Genomic DNA, 18,687 nt, shown 5'->3' with positions numbered 1-18,687 from the left:
TTGCCGCCATCCACTTCCTTATGTCTGAGACACATGCTTCCAGGGTAGGTAATTTTGGGGCTTCACCATGTTTCATTGAAATGTACAGCTGTGTGTCGTCTGCATAGCAGTGAAAGTTGAAGTAGAGAATGTATATATATATATATATATATATATATATATATATATACAGTGGGGCAAAAAAGTATTTAGTCAGCCACCAATTGTGCAAGTTCTCCCACTTAAAAATATGAGAGAGGCCTGTAATTTTCATCATAGGTACACGTCAACTATGACAGACAAATTGAGAAAAGAAAATCCAGAAAATCACATTGTAGGATTTTTAATGAATTTATTTGCAAATTATGGTGGAAAATAAGTATTTGGTCACCTACAAACAAGCAAGATTTCTGGCTCTCACAGACCAGTAACTTCTTCTTTAAGAGGCTCCTCTGTCCTCCACTCGTTACCTGTATTAATGGCACCTGTTTGAACTTGTTATCAGTATAAAAGACACCTGTCCACAACCTCAAACAGTCACACTCCAAACTCCACTATGGCCAAGACCAAAGAGCTGTCAAAGGACACCAGAAACAAAATTGTAGACCTGCACCAGGCTGGGAAGACTGAATCTGCAATAGGTAAGCAGCTTGGTTTGAAGAAATCAACTGTGGGAGCAATTATTAGGAAATGGAAGACATACAAGACCACTGATAATCTCCCTCGATCTGGGGCTCCACGCAAGATCTCACCCCGTGGGTTAAAAATGATCACAAGAACGGTGAGCAAAAATCCCAGAACCACACGGGGGGACCTAGTGAATGACCTGCAGAGAGCTGGGACCAAAGTAACAAAGCCTACCATCAGTAACACACTACGCCGCCAGGGACTCAAATCCTGCAGTGCTAGACGTGTCCCCCTGCTTAAGCCAGTACATGTCCAGGCCCGTCTGAAGTTTGCTAGAGTGCATCCAGAAGAGGATTGGGAGAAAGTCATATGGTCAGATGAAACCAAAATAGAACTTTTTGGTAAAAACTCAACTTGTCGTGTTTGGAGGACAAAGAATGCTGAGTTGCATCCAAAGAACACCATACCTACTGTGAAGCATGGGAGTGAAAACATCATACTTTGGGGCTGTTTTTCTGCAAAGGGACCAGGACGACTGATCCGTGTAAAGGAAAAATGAATGGGGCCATGTATCGTGAGATTTTGAGTGAAAACCTCCTTCCATCAGCCAGGGCATTGAAGATGAAACGTGGCTGGGTCTTTCAGCATGACAATGATCCCAAACACACCACCCGGGCAACGAAGGAGTGGCTTCGTAAGAAGCATTTCAAGGTCCTGGAGTCTCCAGATCTCAACCCCATAGAAAATCTTTGGAGGGAGTTGAAAGTCCGTGTTGCCCAGCGACAGCCCCAAAACATCACTGCTCTAGAGGAGATCTGCATGGAGGAATGGGCCAAAATACCAGCAACAGTGTGTGAAAACCTTGTGAAGACTTACAGAAAACGTTTGACCTGTGTCATTGCCAACAAAGGGTATATAACAAAGTATTGAGAAACTTTTGATATTGACCAAATACTTATTTTCCACCATAATTTGCAAATAAATTCATTTAAAATCCTACAATGTGATTTTCTGGAATATTTTTTCTCATTTTGTCTGTCATAGTTGACGTGTACCTATGATGAAAATTACAGGCCTCTATCATCTTTTTAAGTGGGAGAACTTGCACAATTGGTGGCTGACTAAATACTTTTTTTCCCCACTGTATATATATATACACACAGTGGGGAGAACAAGTATTTGATACACTGTCGATTTTGCAGGTTTTCCTACTTACAAAGCATGTAGAGGTCTGTCATTTTTATCATAGGTACACTTCAACTGTGAGAGACGGAATCTAAAACAACAATCCAGAAAATCACATTGTATGATTTTTAAGTAATTAATTTGCATTTTATTGCATGACATAAGTATTTGATCACCTACCAACCAGTAAGAATTCCGGCTCTCACAGACCTGTTCGTTTTTCTTTAAGTAGCCCTCCTGTTCTCCACTCATTACCTGTATTAACTGCACCTGTTTGAACTCGTTACCTGTATAAAAGACACCTGTCCACACACTCAATCAAACAGACTCCAACCTCTCCACAATGGCGAAGACGAGAGAGCTGTGTAAGGACATCAGGGATAAAATTGTAGACCTGCACAAGGCTGGGATGGGCTACAGGACAATAGGCAAGCAGCTTGGTGAGAAGGCAACAATGTTGGCGCAATTATTAGAAAATGGAAGAAGTTCAAGATGGCGGTCAATCACCCTCGGTCTGGGGCTCCATGCAAGATCTCACCTCGCAAACAAAGGTTTCTGTACCAACTATTAAGTTCTGCTTTTCTGATGTATCAAATACTTATGTCATGCAATAAAATGCAAATTAATTACTTAAAAATCATACAATGTGATTTTCTGGATTGTTGTTTTAGATTCCGTCTCTCACAGTTGAAGTGTACCTATGATAAAAATTACAGACCTCTACATGCTTTGTAAGTAGGAAAACCTGCAAAATCAGCAGTGTATCAAATACTTGTTCTCCCCACTGTATATATATATATATATATATATATATAGTGAAGACAATAGTGGTCCAAAAACGGAACCTTGAGAAACACCGAACCGTACAATTGATTTGTCAGACCATCCTAAGAGATGACCTGCTATCTTTCTTACAGATAAGATCTGAACCAGGCAAGAACTTGTCCGTGTAGACCAATTAGGGTTTCCAATCTCTCCAAAATAATGTGGTGATCGATGGTGTCAAAAGTGGCACTAAGGTCTAGGAGCACGAGGATAGATGCAGAGCCTTGGTCTGATGCCATTAAAAAGACAGTTACCACCTTCACGAGTGCAGTCTCAGTACTATGATGCGGTCTAAAAGTTTATTGAAAAATATTTAAATATTTAAATATTCAACAGCTGTCTTTCCGTTCAAAATTGACTTTGTTTACACATCTAGCCTGTAATATAGTGTCATGACCAGAGACAAGTCTTCAAAGAACAGTACTTATTTATTCGGAGTGGTACATGCATTCATACAGTCTTGATTTATAGGATCCTTCCCACTATATGATGTATATGTCAAGTGATAAAATCCCTAGTTATCTATTACAGGTTTATGGAAAAACTGCACTTGTCCTTGTGAAAATTACAGTTTATTAATATTCTGCAGCTGTAATGTCATCAATCAAATCTAACTTTATTTATATAGCATGTCTTACAACAAATGCATTTCAAGGTGTTCATAGTCATTAATTGAAAGGCATGTGGCACTTAACATCCTTCCTCTTGGCAGGACTCTATAGGTGACCAGGGAATTCACTCTACCACATGCAAATGCCTCCGTGGAGGTCATAAGTGTAGACATGCAGCCTATTTTGGCGGTTCACAATATCGGCTGTACGGATGTGGAATGCGAGTGGAGGAAGCCAGCCGTGCCCAACCAGGTGCAGTCAGTGGAGGACCTGTATCCGGCCAAAGACTACAACCCTGTGTCCTTGAGCCCACAGGGGAGGATCTTCAGTGGCTAAGGAACCGTCTCTGGGGCAGGTTCAGTGGAATGGCAGGTCTCCTTGAACTTGAGCCAGAACAACTGCTGTAATCCCTGTCTGTACCGGACATTGTTAAAAAACAAGGTACAGGGGCATGCAGGCATCCTGGCTGGCGTGGCGCTGTCGGTGGAGCAGCAGGAGGCTATACGGCAGGCAACAGTTGGACATCGCACCAACCCCAACTGGCACACCATGAGGAGAGGAAGGTTGACGGCCAGCAATTATGGAGCAGTGGTCAGGGCCAAGCGCGTTACTCCATCGCTGTTAAAAAAGGTATTCAGATCAGTCGTTGGATGGGGTGTTGTGGGCACTACAGCAGTGGTGGAGGTCAAGTGTCCCTATGGTGCAAGGGACCTTATCATTGAAGAGGCAGTGAAGTTGAAGGATTTCTATATCCAGGCGGAGGGAGGGTCTTACAGCCTCTGTGAAGACCATCCTCACTGGCACCAGGTCCAAGGTCAGCTCCACATCACTGGAAGGGACATCTGCTTCTTCGTTGTGTGGACCACCAAAGCCTCCATCACCATCCCCATCCAGCGTGATGACCTCTGACAGACTCATATTGCTCCTCCTGTCAGTACCTGTTTTCAGGGAAGCCAATGGTCCAAAAATATTGCACAAAGTTCATACACACACTAGACTCCCAGAATAGTTTTGCTCAATGCAGCCAACTAAAGTAATGTATTTAACTTTATCATGGGCACAGTGGGAATTTATATATGTGATGTTCAAATTATTAATTATTACTTGCTGAAGGCCCCAGTCATCCCTGCCTATACCTGACATTGTTGAAAAACAAGTGAACAATGAATAAGATGATACACAAACAATAGGCTCCCAGAATAGGTTATATTACATTGAAGTTTTGCTCAAACCAGCCAACTAAAGTAATGTAGTTCAATCACAAAGGCTGGTCTGAGTGCATCTTCTCACAGTTTCATTCAATAGTCCAACACAATTCACATTGCATTTTATCATGGGCACAGTGGGAATTTATATCTGTTATGTTTAAATTATGTCTTATGCTCAGAGTAAGAAAGAGAGTACATGACTTCCAGCAGATCTCCTTGCTGAGGGTGGCGTTGATCATGCACTGCTTCTCGTGGGGTGAGCCTGATGTTCCACATCACACCTCATGTCTAAAACATGGGGAAAGGGGACATAAAGCCAAAATGTCGATGCAGCTACAGATTCAATGTTTTACACAATAAAAAAATAAAATAAAATATGCCATTTAGCAGACGCTTTTATCCAAAGCGACTTACAGTCATGCGTGCATACATTTTTGTGTATGGGTGGTCCCGGGGATCGAACCCACTACCTTGGCGTTACAAGCGCCGTGCTCTACCAGCTGAGCTACAGAGGACCAATATTGTATCATATTTGATGAGTTACTGACCTGTTCGTCCACAGGCTCGATGTGCTGTGGTCTCCACAACCGGATCACACTGGCACAGGATGTCCATGCACCGAATGGTCTGAGGCAGTGTTTCCCAACCCTGGTCCTCGAGTACCCCCAACAGTACACATTTTTATTTTAACCCAGGACAAGCACACCTGATTCAACTTGTCAACTAATCATCAAGCTCTCAGTGAGCTGAATGAGGTGTGTTTGTCCAGGGCTACAACAAAAATGTGTAGTGTTGAGGGTACTCGAGGACCAGGGTTGGGAAACACTGGCCTGAAGGATGCACTCCTGTTGGACTGGAAAACAAAGATACATTTAGTAAGTGGTAGGTATTTTTCAATGCTGTATCACCATCTTTATCTGGACAGAAAACACATTGTTTATCATAACACAAACCCACCTTGGACAATGTGACAAGTGGTCTCTCAACACCCAATCCTCATGTCTCATTGTTTGTTCATGTTTCTCAATCAACAGTCTGGATCTTCCTCTTCTGCCATGGTGGATGAGCTACCTTGTCTGGTAAACACACGGCCATTTCTCTTTCCCACCGGAAAATGGCAGCTGCAGACCCGAGTTTTGTCACTGGTTTTCCGGTCCGCCCGTTTGAAAGAAAAAAAAAGTTACTTTTACTAGCTATCTAAGTTGATTACTAAAATGGTAACATCTATATTAAAATACCATAACCCACAGACTTTACTATAGTAACAGTAAAATAGACTGGGCTTTGGTCTATCTGCACATCTAAAATCCTACTATGTGGATGGGACATTTCTGCTAGAATGGAGTAATTACCTGTAATGCTCAACTAGATGATCAGAACAGGCTAGGGTACTATTTTCCCGAAGAGGTGAAGTATTACGATGAGCTATACGACTGTACTTCTGATTCTAATTCTCCAAAGGAAAGTTAAAATCCTCAGCTGTGAGGTCACTGAGGAGGACCAACAGTGATAGGTGGATCGTCTGAAAGGGACTGACATGCAGGGATGGAGCATAAGGAATTTTGTATAGGGAAAATGTCACTGCTGTGTCAGGCTAGTTTGGCACATTTTCTACTAGCCATTTCATTGCTGTGTCAGGCTAGTTTGGAACATTGTCTACTAGCCCAGTCTGAAAAGTACTAGCCTCGGGCTAGCTTAATTTCCAATGTATAACTGACTTCACAGGTCATTTGATTAGTCATGTACAACAGATGCACTTGTGGAACAAAACCGTTTGTGTTTTGTATGGGAAAACAGCCCACAAGTCCTTTGTGAGCTAGCTAGCCAGCAAGTTAACGTTAGCTCACTGTTCGTGTAGTCACACTTTTTCACGTGGTGACAATGTAGCTAATGTTAGCCCACCAGTGCAGGAATATTTAGCTAATCTTTAGTTAGCTAGTTACGTTTGCTCATTGTTTGTGTAGTCAGACTTTTCCCCAGACCCCACGTGTGGTGACATGCTAGCTAGTCCACCGAGTGGCGCAGTGGTCTAAGGCACTCCACCGCAGTGCTAGCTGTGCCACTAGAGATCCTGGTTCGAATCCAGGCTCTGTCGTAGCCAGCCGTGACTGGGAGACCCATGGGGCGGCGCACAATTGGCCCAGCGTCGTCTAGGGTAGGGGAGGGAATGGCCGGCAGGGATTTAGCTCAGTTGGTAGAGCATGGCGTTTGCAACGCCAGGGTTGTGGGTTCGATTCCCACGGGGGTATGAAAAATAGAAAAATAATGTATGCACTCACTAACTGTAAGTCGCTCTGGATAAGAGCGTCTGCTAAATGACAAAAATGTAAATTGTAAAAAAATTTGAAAGATATTTAACGTTAGCTAGTTAGCACTAATCGCTAATGTTAGGCACATTCGCCTGTCACCGCCTGTCAGGAAAGTCCAACTACACCATGGTGAGATATGGTGCAATGTTAGCTAGCTAATGTAGCCAACTAGCCAACCAAGGTGCCTAACTAGCTAGCCCACTGGGCGATATTTAGCTAGATATATCCCTGCCCTGGTGGGCTAACATTAGCTAGCTAGCATGTCACCACGTGATAAAGTATGACTACACAAACCGTGAGCTAATGTTAACTAACTGGCTTGCTCACAAATGACTTGTCAATAATAAAGTCACAACAGTCATTATGCTAGCCTATGCTGGTTTTCTTTTTAATTGTAAAGAAGGTAACAAGCGTTGTACACGTAACTACAGTCGGTGGTTATCCAGCTAATTTTCAAAAGCATCTAGCTAACCACAGATCTTTGACCTAACCAAAATAGCTTGTTAGCAGCTAGCAAACAGGAATTACCGTATCACACAGCTCAAGTGATGCCTCTCACTTACAGAGGTTGGAAAATGATAAAATGCTCATGTGTGTTTATTGGAGTAGTGGTTATAATCCGGTACATAGCACAGAACCATCCTTGCTTCTGATCGATGGAAAGACCTAAGGTTAACTAGTTAGCTACAAAGGTGAGGGTAATTCAAAACATTTGAGTAATAAAAAAATGCTTAGGTAGCTAGATAGGTAATTTTAAAAATGTTAAACAAGAATACACATGAGAAATACACAATATCAATTATTTACACGAGAAACTAAAAAGGCTACAATATCTACTTGCTAGGTTGCTTAATACTTGTTGATAAGAGTTTGCATGGAGAAATATGGAGGTTTTTCCCACCCTGCAACTTGAGTGATTACGTCAAAGCTTGCGACAAGATGTATAGTTCTGTATGATAGCCACATTAGCTGCTAATAAGCATTTAATATTGTGGGGGGGGGGGGGGGGGGGGGGTAATTACAGGCGAATATATTGATAAAAGTTAACTTGTCCAAGAGAGATTTGCCCGGTTATCAAAACGTCACGCCAGGGTAAGCCTACACAAAACACAGACCTTATATGAAGTTCTAAAATCCCCTACGAAAAAATGTATAGCGGAAAAACAATTGGAACCATTTCCGGGTTTTACCGTTAAGTTGTATGGGTATTATGACTCATACTGTGGTACTCAATTATGAAAATATTAATACATTTCCACCCATGAGGCCACTAGAGGGAGCTTTTTCATTCGACTACAGGAAAAGGTTTTAATCCCCACTGACGCGTATCAAAGTAGTGTAGTGGAGGTATACACTGTATCAATTATTTAGTACAACAGAGAACTCATCCACAAAGTAGCCTACACAAACACAGATTACGTGAAATATATATTCACATGTTCACAGACTAGTTCCAGCAGAATGTTGGGGCGGCATGTAGCTTAGTGGTTAAGAGCGTTGTGCCAGTAACCGAAAGGTCGCTGGTTCTAATCCCCGAGCCGACTAGGTGAAGAATCTGTCGATGTGCCCTTGAGCAAGGCACTTAACCCTAATTGCTCCTGTAAGTCGCTCTGGATAAGAACGTCTGCTAAATGACTAAAAATAAAAATAAAATAAAAATATCAGAGAGCAAGAGCATGCAGCGCTCAACTGGTTGTCGCATGGCGCAGCTAACAGAAGAACAACATCGTTAGTTATGGGTCTTTGTGAGACGCAGAGTAGGTGAACGGATGATCTGCGCATGTGTGGTACCCACCGTGAAGCATGGAGGAGGAGGTGTTATGGTGTGGCGGTGCTTTGCTGGTGCCAATGTTGGTGATTTATTTAGAATTCAAGGCAATCTTAACCAGCATGGCTACCACAGCATTCTGCAGCAATCCACCATCCCATCTGTTTTGCGCTTAGTGGGACTATCATTTGTTTTTCAACAGAACAATGACCCAGGCTGTGTAAGGGCTATTTGACCAAGAAGGAGCGTGATGGAGTGCTGCATCAGATGACCTGGCCTCCACAATCACCCAACCTCAACCCAATTGAGATGGTTTGGGATGACTTGGACCGCAGAGCGAAGGAAAAGCAGCCAACAAGTGCTCAGTATATGTGGGAACTCATCAAAACTGTTGGAAAAGCATTCCTCATGAAGCTGGTTGAGAGAATGCCAAGAGTGTGCAAAGCTGTCATTAAGGCAAAGGGTGGCTACTTTGAAGAATACATATTTTGATTTGTTTAACACTTTGTTGGTTACTACATGATTCCATATGTGTTATTTCATAGTTTTGATGTCTTCACTATTATTCCACAATGTATAAAATAGTAAAAATAAAGAAAAACCCTTGAATGAGTAGGTGTTCTAAAACTTTTGAATGGTACTGTATATACAGTTGAAGTCAGAAGTTTACATACACCTTAGCCAAATACATTTAAACTCAGTTTTTCACAATTCCTGACATTTAATCCTAGTAACAATTTCCTGTCTTAGGTCAGTTAGGATCACCACTTTATTTTAAGAATGTAAAATGTCAGAATAATATTAGAGAGAATGATTTATTTCACATTCCCAGTGGGTCAGAAGTTTACATACACTCAATTAGTATTTGGTAGCATTGCCTTTAAATTGTTTAACTTGGGTCAAACGTTTTGGGTAGCCTTCCACAAGCTTCCCACAATAAGTTGGGTGAATTGTGGCCCATTCCTCCTGTCAGAGCTGGTGTAAATGAGTCAGGTTTGTAGGCCTCCTTGCTCGCACACACTTTTTCAGTTCTGCCCACACATTTTCTATAGGATTGAGGTCAGGGCTTTGTGATGGCCAATCCAATACATTGACTTTGTTGTCCTTAAGCCATTTTGCCACAACTTTGGAAGTATGCTTGGGGTCATTGTCCATTTGGAAGACCCATTTGCGACCATGCTTTAACTTCCTGACTGATGTCTTGAGATGTTATTTCAATATATCCACATCATTTTCCTTCCTCATGATGCCAACGATTTTGTGAAGTGCACCAGTCCCTCCTGCAGCAAAGCACCCCCACAGCATGATGCTGCCACCCCCGTGCTTCACGGTTGGGATGGTGTTCTTCGGCTTGCAAGCAGTCCCCTTTTTACTCCAAACATAATGATGGTCATTATGGCCAAACAGTTCTATTTTTGTTTAATCAGACCAGAGGACATTTCTCCAAAAAGTACGAACTTTGTCCCCATCTGCAGTTGCAAACCGTAGTCTGGCTTTTTTATGGCGGTTTTGGAGCAGTGGCTTCTTCCTTGCTGAGCGGCCTTTCAGGTTTTGTCGATATAGGACTCGTTCTACTGTGGGTATAGATACTTTTGTACCTGTTTCCTCCAGCATCTTCACAAGGTCCTTTGCTGTTGTTCTGGGATTGATTCGCACTTTTCACACCAAAGTATGTTCATCTCTAGGAGACAGAATGCGTCTCCTTCCTGAGCGGTATGACGGCTGCGTGGTCCCATGGTGTTTATACTTGCATACTATTGTTTGTACATGGTACCTTCAGGCGTTCGGAAATTGCTCCCAAGGATGAACCAGACTTGTGGAGGTCTACAATTGTTTTTCTGAGGTCTTGGCTGATTTCTTTTCATTTTCCCATGATGTCAAGCAAAGAAGCACTGAATTTGAAGGCAGGCCTTGAAATACATCCACAGGTACACCTCCAATTGACTCAAATAATGTCAATTAGCCTATCAGAAGCTTCTAAAGCCATGACATCATTTTCTTGAATTTTCCAAGCTGTTTAAAGGCACAGTCAACTTAGTGTATGTAAACTTCTGACCCACTGGAATTGTGATACAGTGAATTATAAGTGAAATAATTTGTCTGTAAACAATTGTTGGAGAAATTACTTGTGTCATGCACAAAGTAGATGTCCTTACCTACTTGCCAAAACTATAGTTTTATAACAATACATTTCTGGAGTGGTTGAAAAACAAGTTGATGTAAACGTGTATGTAAACTTCCGACTTCAACTGTATATACACACACACACACACACACACACACACACACACACACACACATCTAGTACCGGGTCGGACCCCCCTTTGCCTTCAGAACAGCTTCAATTCTTCGGACCATGGATTCTATAAGTCAAAAACATTCCACAGGGATGTTGGTCCATGCTGACACGATGGCATCACGCAGTTGCTGCAGATTGGTACACCACCGCCACCAGCCTATATACCGTTGATTTCAGGCAGGATGGGTTCATGGACTCATGCTGCTTATGCCAAATCCTGACTGCAATCAGCATGATGCAACAGGAACTGAGATTCATTGGATCAGGCTATGCTTTTCCACTCCTCAATTGTCCAGTGTTGGTGATGGCGTGCCCACTGGAGCCACTTCTTCTTGTGTTTAGCTGATAGGAGTGGAATCCGGTGTGGTCGTCTGCTGCAATAGCCCTTCTGTGACAAGGTGCAAGTTGACACATATTTTTTTGACACATATTTAACCCCTGGGTAGGCACAAAACTACCTCCATACTTCCATTCCCTTTTAAACCGGTACCAGTTACCTTCAGATGAGTCCTGTGACACTTGTGGGGGTGTTAGAGCAAAACATAGAACACCATCATGTTCCAGGCTGAAAGAAAGGAACGTTTGGATGAAGCTGCTGCTATAGCAGAAGCTATAATGGAGCAAGCACTGTTACGGATACAGGTATCCTGTGTCTTTTTGTGTTTTTCCTCTCCCTAATCACAGGTGTCCTGTATGTTCCTGGTTGGTGGTCGTTGGGGTGTCTGCTGATTGCTGAGGTGGACCAATCAGTGGACATTCCTCTGCATTGCATCACCTGTTTCTGGTTTTTCAATCACACATCCCATTGTTTAAAAGCCGGTCAGTTGTGTTTGTTGTTAGAGACTATTTTCCGTATGTGAGTATGGATACTGTGGTGTCCTGTGTTTTGTGTACGCACTCATTTGCTGGTTACTCTGTTTGGTAACTTTGTTAGAGACTATTTTCCGTATGGATACTGTGGTGTCCTGTGTTTTGTGTACTCACTCATTTGCTGGTTGCTCTGTTTTGGTAACTTTGTGTTTCTGGGAAAAGGGGAATTTAAGCAAGTTGCCCTTGGGCGCACATTACCCGTAGGAAGAGAACTGTCTAAAAACACTAGTTAGACCTGAGCGGACCACCCACTGTAATGTTTGTATGATTAGCAGTAGCTTAGCGGTTCTTGAGGCAGGCAAGATCAGTTTAGTTTTTTTTTACACTATTGTTTCATTTCTTGGGTCCTGCTCAGCCCTTTTTCCCCAAACCTTTACCGTGTGTTCAAAAATAAACCTTTTATGTTTGACGGTAGTTTATGGTTGTCGTGTAGTTTTTGTTCTCACTGTTTCATGTCACGATTCTAATTTGCATGAATTATGTTACGGGTCTCTTGTCCATCCACCCCACGGGGTTCGTAACATAATGTGGGGGCTCTTCCGGGATTATTCTCATTGATACCCGTGTTACTCATGCAAATTAGTGTAGTGTCTGTTTCAGTGTTGAGCTTGGCAGCTGTAACTACCTGTTTTTTTTTTGTTCAGTATTTGTCGGCTCGTGTTAGTTTAGGATGGCTACTTTTGAGTTGGATGCATTTTTGGAAAACCCTACGTGGGAGGTTTTTGAGAATTGCCGTAGAGTGGATCTACAGGCTTTGGCTGACCACTTTTCTGTACCCATATCAAGGGTTTTAGTGAAAGCAGAAGTTAGGAAAGCAGTGTTAGAGATATTATTGAACGAGCGAGTGCTTGAGTTACCGCCGCCTGACCCTGCTGCTCCTGTAGGGGATGTGGTTGCTGCTCCTGTAAGCCCGTCGGTGTCTGAGGACGAGGCTAAGGCTCCAGCCACATTGCCCCGTTTTGACCCACTCTCCCCACTGTCCGACAGTGATGCTAGGATGGATGTCCGCTCGACACGGCTCCAAATGGAGGCGGAAGAGCGGGCACAAATCAGGCAAGACAAGCTGGAAACGCGTAAGCTGGAGGCAGAACAGGAGACGCGTAAGCTGGAGGCAGAACAGGAGACGCGTAAGCTGGAGGCAGAACAGGAGACGCGTAAGCTGGAGGCAGAACTGGAGACGCGTAGGCTTGATCAAGAACTGGAGACGCGTAAGATGGAACTGGAGATGCGTAAAATGGAACTGGAGGCCGAAACAGCGAGGTTAGTCTCTGCTCATACTATGCCTGCTAGTGAGCCATCCTCACCAGCTGTGTCGTCTGCTACTTTTGATATTAGTAGACAGATCACCTTGGTACCTGTGTTTAGGGAGTCAGAGGTTGATTCCTATTTCAGTGTTTTTGAACGTATAGCGGTAGCATTGAAATGGCCCGACGAGGTATGGTGCCTATTACTTCAGTGTAAATTAACAGGTAAAGCCCAAGAGGTTCTGTCAGCGCTACCTCTTGAAGACAGATTTAATTATGACGTGTCAAAGCTACTGTTCTTCGTGCCTATGAGCTTGTTCCTGAGGCATATCGACAGAGATTTAGGTCTCATAAAAAGTATCCTACTCAGACTTATGTGGAGTTTGCTAGAGACAAAGGAGATCTGTTTGACAAATGGCACAGTGCTAGTAAGGTAACTGATTTTAACTCTCTACGGGAGTTAATCTTGTTAGAAGAGTTTAAAAATTGCTTACCCGAACGCATTGTAGTTTATCTGAACGAACAGAAAGTATCCTCACTGTCGGAAGCGTCTGTATTGGCAGACGAGTTTGTGTTGACGCATAAGAGTGTGTTTTCGGCTCGTACGGAGAGCAGGGCCGCGCAGTTGATAACTTTTAGTCCTAGTCGGCCAGCAGTACATCCAGCACGCCCAAAAGATGTGCGTCACTGTTTCTATTGTCATAAGGTGGGACATATGGTTAATGATTGCTTTGTGCTTAAACGCAAACAGGGGATGCCTCAGCATGCCAGGCTGCCAACGGGTGTTGGGCTGATTTGTACGGTTATAAGGCCAGAATCAAGACAGAGGCCTCATAGTGAATGTGGTTTGAAAGTCCCTGTCCCAGTCCCAGATCACAGTTATGAACCGTTCATTTTTGAGGGGTTTGTTTCCATATCAGATGACGAAGCGTCTCAGCGTCCAGTTAGAATCCTCAGAGATACTGGTGCGGCGCAGTCGTTCATACTATCTGATGTGTTGCCCTTGTCCAATAATACATATTGTGGTTCCAGTGCGTTAGTACAAAGAATTGAAATGGGATTCGTCCCCGTGCCATTGCACTTTGTGAACGTACACTCTGAGTTAGTCAGTGGATTGTTCAGAGTTGGAGTACGTCCTATGTTGCCAGTAAAAGGTGTGACATTTATAATGGGCAACGATATTTCCGGAGGAAAGGTGATACCCGTATTGGAGGTATTGGATAAAAGTGACCAGTCTCTCTCCGAGGAGCTGGCACAGGGTTATCCAGATGTGTTCCCCGCTTGTGCTGTCACACGTGCTCAAGCACGACAAGTGGGTGACGTGATAGATTTGTCGAACACGATTCTATTCAGAGAGTGTGACCCAGAGGATAGTTCGGGTGCTACCTCTGGTAAGCTGGTGCAGTCTGACCAACAGCCCAGAGAAAGGAAGAAGGATGTGGAACTTGTTGCTGAGGCAATACAGTTACCAGTCACTCGTGAGCAGCTGATCGCTAACCAGAAGGTTGACATTAGCCTGGCTAAATGTTGTTCTAGTGTTGTCTCAGAGGAGGAGCTAAAGAAAAAAAACATGGCATACTTCATTGATGGTAATCTCCTCATGCGTAAATGGACATCCCATGTTGACGCTGGCGGAAATTGGAATGCTGTTTACCAAATAGTGATTCCTACAGCTTTTCGACAAAATGTTTTATCCCTCGCTCATGATCACCAGTGGTCCGGACATCTGGGAGTCACCAAGACTTATGATCGTGTTTTGCGACATTTCTTTTGGCCTGGTTTAAAATAAGATGTGGCTCAGTTCTGTCGGACTTGCCACACCTGTCAAGTAACTGGGAAACCGAACCAGGTTATTCCTCCCGCGCCTCTTTGTCCCATACCTGCCATAGGTGAACCATTCGAACATGTGATGGTTGATTGTGTTGGACCATTACCAAAGACAAAATCTGGTAACCAGTTTCTGTTGACGATTATGTGTGTGGCCACCAGGTACCCAGAGGCCATTCCTCTGCGAAGGATTACTGCTCCGGTGGTGAGTAAAGCGTTGATCAAATTCTTCTCAACTTTTGGGTTACCTAAGGTGATACAAACTGATCAGGGTACGAATTTCCTTTCTAAACTTTTCAAACAAGTGTTAAAATCCTTGTCAGTTACACACCGTGTGTCAAGCGCATATCACCCAGAGTCTCAGGGTGCGCTTGAACGTTGGCATCAGACACTGAAGTCTATGCTTTGTAAATATTGCTTGGAATCTGAGAAGGATTGGGATGAGGGAGTTCCTCTAGTTTTGTTTGCTGTCCGTGAGACAGTACAGGAATCCTTAGGGTTCAGCCCAGCTGAACTGGTGTTTGGACACACCATGAGAGGACCTATGAAAGTCCTTAAGGATCAGTTTTTATCACAAGAGTTGTGTGTGAAAGAAAATGTGTTGGACTGCGTTAGTCGCTTTCGTGAGCGCCTACATGGTGCCTGTGCTCTAGCAAAGGAAGTGCTGTCTTCCTCACAGAGACGGATGAAACGGCACTATGACACCCAGGCTGTTTCTCGTTCACTGCAGCCAGGTGACCAAGTTCTTTTATTGTTGCCTGTGCCAGGAGCGTCATTGTCAGCACGTTTCTCTGGTCCTTATGTAATTGAAAAGAAACTAAGTGAAACTGACTACGTGATACAGACTCCTGATAGAAAACGCCAATCTCGTGTGTGCCACGTTAACATGTTGATCTTTGAATTTTGGGTGTTGTGATGGTACGTGTGTCACAAACCATTGTGGTTTGCTCTTTAAGGGTGGAAGTGTTACGGATACAGGTATCCTGTGTCTTTTTGTGTTTTTCCTCTCCCTAATCACAGGTGTCCTGTATGTTCCTGATTGGTGGTCGTTGGGGTGTCTGCTGATTGCTGAGGTGGACCAATCAGTGGACATTCCTCTGCATTGCACCACCTGTTTCTGGTTTTTCAATCACACATCCCATTGTTTAAAAGCCGGTCAGTTGTGTTTGTTGTTAGAGACTATTTTCGGTATGTGAGTATGGATACTGTGGTGTCCTGTGTTTTGTGTACTCACTCATTTGCTGGTTACTCTGTTTGGTAACATTGTTAGAGACTATTTTCCGTATGTGAGTATGGATACTGTGGTGTCCTGTGTTTTGTGTACTCACTCATTTGCTGGTTACTCTGTGTGGTAACTTTGTTGTGTGTTTCTGGGAAAAGGGGAATTTAAGCAAGTTGCCCTTGGGCGCACATTACCCGTAGGAAGAAAACTGTCTAAAAACACTAGTTAGACCTGAGCGGACCACCCACTGTAATGTTTGTATGATTAGCAGTAGCTTAGCGGTTCTTGAGGCAGGCAAGATCAGTTTAGGTTTTTTTTACACTATTGTTTCATTTCTTGGGTCCTGCTCAGCCCTTTTTCCCAAACCTTTACCGTGTGTTCAAAAATAAACCTTTTATGTTTGACGGTAGTTTATGGTTGTCGTGTAGTTTTTGTTGTCACTGTTTCATGTCACGATTCTAATTTGCATGAGTTATGTTACGGGTCTCTTGTCCATCCACCCTAGACGTTTAACGCCACGGGGTTCGTAACAAGCACATACCGAGGATGTGCAGGAGCCTCCAGACAATCCAAGGCGCTACCCGGAACGAAGACACCGTCCACCAGACAGACTGGACTTATAAATAAACAAACAAACAAACACAAACAAAAACTAAGACTGTTCAAATCAAAGATGCAATATAACTAGAACACGTTTGTAGCCCAAATGGTTTGGACGCTGTGTGATCAAACGTTTTGTGGTTGTGGTCAGAAGTTGTGTGGTTGTGGTCAGCAGTTCTGTGGTCAGTAGTTGAGTGGTCAGTAGTTGTATGGTCATAAGTCTGTGGTTGTGGTCAGTAGTTGAGTGGTCAGTCGTTTTGTGATCAAAAGTTGTGTGGTTGTGGTCAGAAGGTCTGGTCAGTAGTTGTGTGGTTATGGTTAGTTGTTTTGTTCAGTGGTTGTGATCAGTAGTTGTGGTTAGTAGTTGTGTGTGTTGTTTGGTCAGAAGTTCTGTGGTTGTGGTCAGCAGTTCTGTGGTTGTGGTCAGCAGTTCTGTGGTCAGTATAGTGGTTGTGGTCAGAAGTTGTGCAGTTGAGGTCAGTAGTTGTGGTCAGTAGTTGTGTGGTTATGGTCAGTATGTATGGTCAGTAGTTTTGTTCAGTGGCTGGGTCAGTAGTTGTGTGGTTGTGGTCACTAGATATGGTCAGAAGTGTTTCTGTTCAAAGGTTGTGTGGTTGTGGTCAGTAGTTGTGTGGTTGTAGTCCGAAGTTGTGTTGTCAGTAATTGTGTGGTTGTGTTCAGTAGTTGTGGTCAGTAGTTGTGTGATTCAGTAGTTGTGTGGTCAGTAGTTGTGTGGTTATGGTCAGGTGTGATCAGTAGTTTTGGTTAGTAGTAGTGGTCAGTAGTTTTGCGGTCAGTAGTTGTGTGGTTTTGGTCAGTAGTTGTGTGACTGTGGTCAGTAGTTGCGGTCAGTAGTTGTGTGGTCAGTAATTGTGGTCAATAATTGTGGTCATTAGTTGCTGTCAGTAGTTGTGTGGTTGTGGTCACTAGTTGTGTTCAGGAGTTATGGTATGTAGTTGTGTTGTTGTGGTCAGTAATTGTGGTCCCTCTCCACCCTCATCATAATTTTTGCCCTTTGTGACTATGAGTATCCATAGCAATGGCTCCGTTTGGGCTGCTCAATGATGACAGATTGAGCTGTTAGCTGACGTTAGCTAGTCACTTCTTGTCTCTCTAAACTCCGACAAACAGCTGTAACATTTTATTGGTAGAAGCTATTCCTAATCCGCTCTATCCAATCACAGGGGTACAGTCCGCCTTTGTCTTTAGAGACAGGCAAACTAGCCAGTTGAGTTATTTAGAGCGCGGAGCATGATCCTGAGAAGGAGGAGGAAGCTAGTGAGCATTATAAATATTTTTATCATTGAAGGTCATCCAGACCGGGGAAGCAGTCGAAATCTTAGTGCTAGCTGTTCGGTCCAAAACAGATTCACAAATCATGGAAATTTGTCAAGCTATGAAGAAATTCTCTCCCACCGAGTCAATCGTTGCTAGGCAACATTAGCCTTGGCAACACTGCTCCCTTATGGCTAAAGCCAATGTGAGAAACATGCTTACAACAGTACGTCTGACCCACAAAACGTATTTGCTAAATTCATGATAGTGTTAGACAAAGCAAGGAAAGTGAACTTCAAAACGTGATATATTTTATTGGAATTTGCAGCTGTTAATCTGCTAGCTTCTGACATGAAGCATCTAGAAAGAGAGCCGTTGATGAGTTACTAAAACAGCTCTATCTACTGATTGGTAGACGCTATTCCTAATCGGTTTTCGGATTTTAAATGCAGGAAAGTAGAGGAAAATGTCAAAAACCATACATTTTTGTCTGACATATTGGGGAGGTGGTCAAAACGGCAGTTGTTTGGAAAGAGTTTGCAAAACATTTGTTAATGTAGTTACTAAAACAGCTGTATTGTTAGATCCGTAGCATATATTTTGGTTCCATTGCCATTTTTGAATAGCAAAGAAGTAGACGAACAGCAATGAAGTAAAGTACTTAAGTAAAAATACTTTAACCTCTATGGGATCGGTGTCCTGTATACGGGACGGTTGAGCTAACGTGCGCTAATGTGATTAGCATGACTGTTGTAAGTAACAGCAAACTTTCCCGGACATAGACATGTCTTATATGTGCAGAAAGCTTAAAGTCTTGTTAATCTAACTGCACTGTCCA

The 18,687-nt window shown here is 43.2% G+C and overlaps 1 pseudogene across 1 annotated transcript in view; it reads right to left on the bottom strand.

Moving 5' to 3' along the window:
* Window positions 1-5,050, bottom strand: part of LOC311112644 (rho guanine nucleotide exchange factor 11-like) — a 40,391-nt pseudogene extending 35,341 nt beyond the window's left edge. Inside the window, exons 1-3 of the transcript XR_014615927.1 lie at window positions 4,984-5,050; window positions 4,632-4,697; window positions 4,002-4,165 (exon numbers count right to left, since the gene is read on the bottom strand). The product of XR_014615927.1 is annotated as a rho guanine nucleotide exchange factor 11-like (transcript). The remainder of the gene's footprint in view (window positions 1-4,001; window positions 4,166-4,631; window positions 4,698-4,983) is intronic.
* Window positions 5,051-18,687: the final 13,637 nt, after the last annotated feature.

This window comes from Coregonus lavaretus (genome assembly GCF_964263955.1).
Source record: "Coregonus lavaretus genome assembly, chromosome: 39".
Lineage (NCBI taxonomy): Eukaryota > Metazoa > Chordata > Actinopteri > Salmoniformes > Salmonidae > Coregonus > Coregonus lavaretus.
This window is presented reverse-complemented; position numbering and strand designations above follow the sequence as displayed.